Here is a 6,000-nt window from a genome sequence, read left to right as displayed (position 1 = left end):
TCAGTGCTGCTCTAGATTCACTGCCCTCTCCTGTGGTCCCTCTCCCTCTGATCAGGGGCCCAGCTCTGCAGTGAAGAGCTCAGCCCAGAGTGGCCCCCCTGGGCCCCCAGTGAGAAGAGACAGACCCCAGCCCCATGTGCCCACCACAGGGCCCCCATATCGCAACAGCAGAGCCTGGCAAGAGAACAGTGCTTTCCCCTTGGATGAGGAGGTCGTCATGCCTCATGAAGTGTTCCTCGATCCTGGTCGTGGAGAACCACTGGATGTACAGCCTTGTAGTTCCATCACTCTGACACACACGATTTAGATATTGTTATCGAGGGCTTGATGTGTTGATGCAGGGGTGCTAATGCTCGGCTGGAACATAAGCCTGCGCACCCTGTAGGTATACCCAGGTCCTTGATGGAAGAACTGGCCTAATGTTAAAGGAACATCCACAAACCAGTTGTTTTTGAGATGATGGTGAGACTACAGGATAAAGGAACATTAGAGCCCTCGATTCACATAGCTGGCTCGGGTGGACACTAGCTTGAAGTGCTTTGGAAGGTCAGTTGGGTGTCTCGGGAATGAGAATGAAATAAAATGAGGTAATCGACAAGTCTAGACAACCTGGGAGGGGTCAGAAGAGTGCTCAAAAGGTTCTCAAAGATCAGCTATGACGTTGTGTTAAAAATGAAGGACTCAAATCGAAGTGGACATTGGTGAACTTTCATCCGTCCAGTTGTTGCCGATGAGTGAAAGGAGTTAAGAAAAGGAAATATGTTTATCTAGCACTCATTTATCTAGCCTAAACTGAGCATTTGCAGACTTGGCACAAACTGTCTAAGCACGTGAGTACCGAGCACACCCTGATCGTGTGCAGACCGAGTACAACCAGAGCGTTTTTTGAAACGAACGACGATGAAACGCACCAATCGTGGTTAAACAGCCATTTTGCTGTTATCATCATCTTTTGACTGTATGACCATATGGATCTGAAGCTCTGAAGCTCAATCCCTTGTCTGCAGCCTCCGGCAAATACAGGCAACCTGGAACACACTCAAGATGTTTGTCATTCTCTGTGGGCACATCGGTGGTTGAAAATGTTTGTTTGTAGTGGTTTACTTCCCTTAGGGTTCTATATAATGATGGCATGAGGATTTCATATATTTTGGAAAGGGAAGAATATAGCATGTGAGTTTACCATTGTAGAATGACTACATGTAATGCAACTCTCCCTGAGGTAATTTGTCTGAATGACAATGTGTTCTAGGTCACTTAACCTGGGGTGAGTTTCCTGAAAGATTCGTAGCACTAAGACCATTGTTGGTCCATTGCCTAGAAAGTACTTAAATGATTTGCTGTGACAAATCGTCAAAAAACTTCACTCAGGGCAAGGAAATGATTAAGATTGGGTCAAAAAACTGGGAAACTATCCCTTTAAGATGATCTCTGTGCTACAACGTTTCTGGGAAACTCACCCCTGATTGAAGAAAAGTCAATAAAAACATAGTAGTGTTAATACAGCCCTTTGTAAGACAGCAGTGAATCCAACTCATATTAACTCTATTGCTCCCTATAAACTATTACGGGCCCCACTCAATGAGGGTTTGGCCACAGAGTTTTGAAACCCAGAGGCCCAAAAGACCGATACTTCCAGGAATGCCTCGCAAAGCAGACTCGACAGACTAGGTTTTGTGATTTGTAAAGTCAATGAGAGAAGTGAAAAATGTATCCTTATAGTTGTTCATTTTCTGCATAAAACTATTGGCAATCAGTTTTTTGAAAGTCCTATATCTTGAAAACTTAATTGCTGACATGCAGAGTAATAATACCCTAAAATAAATAAAAATATAGTTTTTTTGTGGATTATTCCTTTAAATAGAGGAACATGGTATTACTCCAACTTTGTGAAAGTGTCAAATTGACATGTTTTAATTTGTGTCAAAGGATTTCCTTTGATTTGACTGCCTGGAAATGTGCAGTTCAGTACGACATGACCGTTAGACCCGCTGACGTGTTTCTACTCATGAGCTTAGCTAGCTAAAATCCCCATGACATCGCTTACAAATGTGATCAAGGATTTATATTGGAGAAGCAGTTTCTGTTGCCTGGCTACCCAAACTCCAAACAGTACGCCACGCCCACAGACGTTAGTTTATTCTTTGCAATGAGTCTGGATCTGAGTACCTCCCCAACGATTTCTAGAATGAAAATGTTCTAACCATTCTGATTGGCCCCAGAATCCGATGGGTTGGGCCAGAGCCAGGACACACTCTGATTGGTTAGAGATGATCCAATCGATGATGACTTTGTTTTGTACAAACACCCCTCATTTTGACGTCACCAAAAATGACTTCAACGATGGCAATCTCAGACTGAAGAATGTAGCGAACATAGAGCAGCAGAAGAATATCAGTTTTAGTCGTCAGGCAACAGTTTTTAAGCATCTTCATATTAAACCATCTTTGGTTTGGCATCAGTATGCCATTATGGAAAAACCACACGAATATGATCTTATGTGAAGTTAATGTGATAACATGTGACAACATGTAAAGCAACATGTGATAACATAAAACTACACGTGAGAATATGTGAACGCGTATGAAAACATGACCTCGTGAAATAAATGTGACAACATGGGGATGTCAAATTTTAACGTGATAACATGGAACTACACACATAACAACAGGTAAGCACATGTGAAAAGATCTCGTGAAATAAATGTGACAATTGTAACGTGATAACATGAAACTACACTTAACATATAAGCACAGTGGCGGTTCTAGCTTGTATGGCCCCACAGAAAAAGCACCGTTCTGCACTAACTGTAATTTTTATTCAGACATTTGGAACAACACAAATAAATAATCATAGTAATCATAATAATTTAAAACTATATAAATATATATACAAAAATAAGACTCAGAAATATCAAAATTAAGTAACAAAAACAAATAGATACAAATTGTAGTACATAAATACAAATAAAAAGAGAATCAAATTATTACGCTATTACCCTAATGCTAACAAAAAACACACAAATAAAACGAAATTGCACAAATCCTATATCACAAAAATACACAAATAGAATAGCACACTTGTAAAGAAGAGAACCTGATTATTACACTATTGCACTTCAAACAAGAAACACACAAACTAAATTGCACAACTAAATGCATTACTAATTGCATTAGTACTGTACAAAGTTAGAGGTGCGCTATTTGATAGATTCCCCCGCTCCCCCTACCTCGGGCTTCCAGTGGGGAGACCTCAGGTCAACCTACCCCCATCCCCCTCCCCATCTTGTACTTCTGAGTGGGAGACCTTCCCAGGCAGTAGCCTGCCTAGCTCATAAACAAGAATCAGGACACCCACTCCGACCAGGTTAATTGACCCACAGTCCCACACGGTGACATGATATCATTGACTTAACGTGCAAATGAGCGAAAGATAACCAATCTCGCAAATGTCACCATTCGGAATATTATTCTTTCAACTTCTTGTGCGGGTGCCCGATGCCGCCCTGGGTCCCCATGTCACCGATGCCTAAATCCACCACTGTATGAGCACATGTGAAAACACAAATTTCAACATGTGAAGTCAGGGCCAGGGGCACATATTGTATGTGTATTCGTAGCTGCAGTGAGAGATGGGAGTAACGAAACAGATTCAGATAGAATTAAAACATGATTTAAAAATCATATTACTCCTATTTCCATTTTAAGAGAAAAGCTCTTCTCTATGTTATGATATGTGCAACATAAAAACCTTTATCCCACATACAGCCGCACCCTTATGACCTTTCACTTGTGAAATCATGTGAAACCAGCTTTTTGGAACACTTCACGTAAGATTATGTGGGGGGTTTTCCGTAAGAGTGTACTTGCATGAACAGAAGCCATATTTGTTTCAGTCACAGGGCAACAGTAATAATGATGAGCAGTCCCCCATAAACATTTTGCTCCACCTCAAAGATAGCCATCTCCTTTAATTAAAAATAATTTCACTGACTTAAACTCTGGCCGTCCTCCCTTTCTTCGTCTGTCCACAGGGGTTTGAGCATGCGTGTCTGGGCAGAGGAGATGTAGTCATTATTTGTGTGCGTCTGTAAGTTGTTGTTCGCATGACTTAATTCCCTAATAATTCCACCACCTGTACACGTGAGGAAACCATGAATAACGTCTAGCAAACCTACCGGTTCCAGGTGGAAAAAGCATCAACTTAATTTTTTTCTGATAGAAATAACACCATTCTCTTTGCACAGCTAGGTAAATGAGTAATCAAGTTGGATAAAGGAATTGTAAATATAAATTACACTTCTTTTAGATATATTTTTACCTTATTATCGCTGGAGACAAATGTGAAACCGGTCATATGGCAGCAAACTGAAACATATCAACATATCAACTTTCTCACAGTAAAGTTTATGAAATGCTGTGCCATTATGCAGAATTTAAATTGTACTGCCTTTTAACTTGGAGAGATCGGCGCTGTCAAATGTCTTAATTATAGACTACTCCGACTTTCTCTGTTTCCTATTTCTATCATGTTAAATATTACCCACTATCAGTATTGACTGTCAGTAGGCCTAATAAGAACACGTATTCAACTGCCAGTTTACTGTTAGTTTGTAACAGGCGTCTAAGTCGTTCTCCTCCTCGGACGAGGAGAGGCGAGAAGGATCGGACCAAAATGCAGCGGGTGATGAATACATGATGAATTTATTCATACAAGACGAAACACGAAGTACACATCCATATCAGGCAACACCTTGAACCCAACATAGAAACATATAACATAGACTACCCACCCAGCTCACGCCCTGACCATACTAAACAAATATAAAAAACAACGGAAAACAGGTCAGGAACGTGACAGAACCGCCCCATCAAGGTGCGAACTCCGGGCGCACCACCTAAAAATCTAGGGGAGGGTCTGGGTGGGCATCTGTCCGCGGTGGCGGCTCCGGCGCAGGACGAGGACACCACTCCACCATTGTCTTTGTCCCCCTCCTTAGCGTCCTTTGAGTGGCGATCCTCGCCCCCGACCCTGGTCTAGGAACCTTAACACAGGTCCCCCCTAGATAGAGGAGATAACTCAGGACATAGAGGTAGCTCAGGACAGAGAGGTAGCTCAGGACAGAAAGGTAGCTCAGGACAGAGAGGTAGCTCCGGACAGAGAGGCAGCTCTGGACTGAAGGGCAGCTCCGGACAGAGAGGCAGCTCTGGACTAATGGCAGCTCTGGACTGAGGGGCAGGTCCGGACTGAGGGGCAGCTCCGGACTGAGGGGCAGCTCCTGACTGGAGGGCAGCTCATGACTGGAAGGTAGCTCATGACTGGAAGGCAGCTCATGACTGGAGGGCAGCTCATGACTGGAGGGCAGCTCACGGCTGGCTGAAGGCTCTGAATGCTCATGGCTGGCGGAAGGCTCTGGCTGCTCCTGTCTGGCGGAAGGCTCTGGCTGCTCCTGTCTGGCGGAAGGCTCTGGCTGCTCCTGTCTGGCGGAAGGCTCTGGCTGCTCCTGTCTGGCGGACGGCTCTAGCGGCTCCTGTCTGGCGGACGGCTCTAGCGGCTCCTGTCTGGCGGACGGCTCTAGCGGCTCCTGTCTGGCGGACGGCTCTAGCGGCTCCTGACTGACGGACGGCTCTGAAGGCTCAGGACAGACGGGCGGCTTTGAAGGCTCAGAACAGACGGGCGGCTTTGAAGGCTCAGGACAGACGGGCGGCTTTGAAGGCTCAGGACAGACGGGCGGCTTTGAAGGCTCAGTACAGACGGGCAGCGCAGGCGGCGCTTGGGCAGACGGGCAGTTCAGGCGCCGCTGGGCAGACGGCAGACTCTGGCCGGCTGAGGTGCACTGTAAGCATGGTGCGTGGTGCCGGAACTGGAGGTACCGGGCTAAGGACACGCACCTTAAGGCTAGTGCGGGGAGCAACAACAGGACGCACAGGACTCTGGAGGCGCACAGGAGGCTTGGTGCGTGGTACCGGAACTGGAGGTACTGGGCTGGAGACACGCACC

The 6,000-nt window shown here is 45.1% G+C and overlaps 1 protein-coding gene across 2 annotated transcripts in view; it reads left to right on the top strand.

Moving 5' to 3' along the window:
* Nucleotides 1–6,000, top strand: part of plxdc1 (plexin domain containing 1) — a 119,978-nt gene that overhangs the window by 1,116 nt on the left and 112,862 nt on the right. The gene's annotated exons all lie outside the window — the stretch shown is intronic.

This window comes from Salvelinus fontinalis, chromosome 1 (genome assembly GCF_029448725.1).
Source record: "Salvelinus fontinalis isolate EN_2023a chromosome 1, ASM2944872v1, whole genome shotgun sequence".
Lineage (NCBI taxonomy): Eukaryota > Metazoa > Chordata > Actinopteri > Salmoniformes > Salmonidae > Salvelinus > Salvelinus fontinalis.
This window is presented reverse-complemented; position numbering and strand designations above follow the sequence as displayed.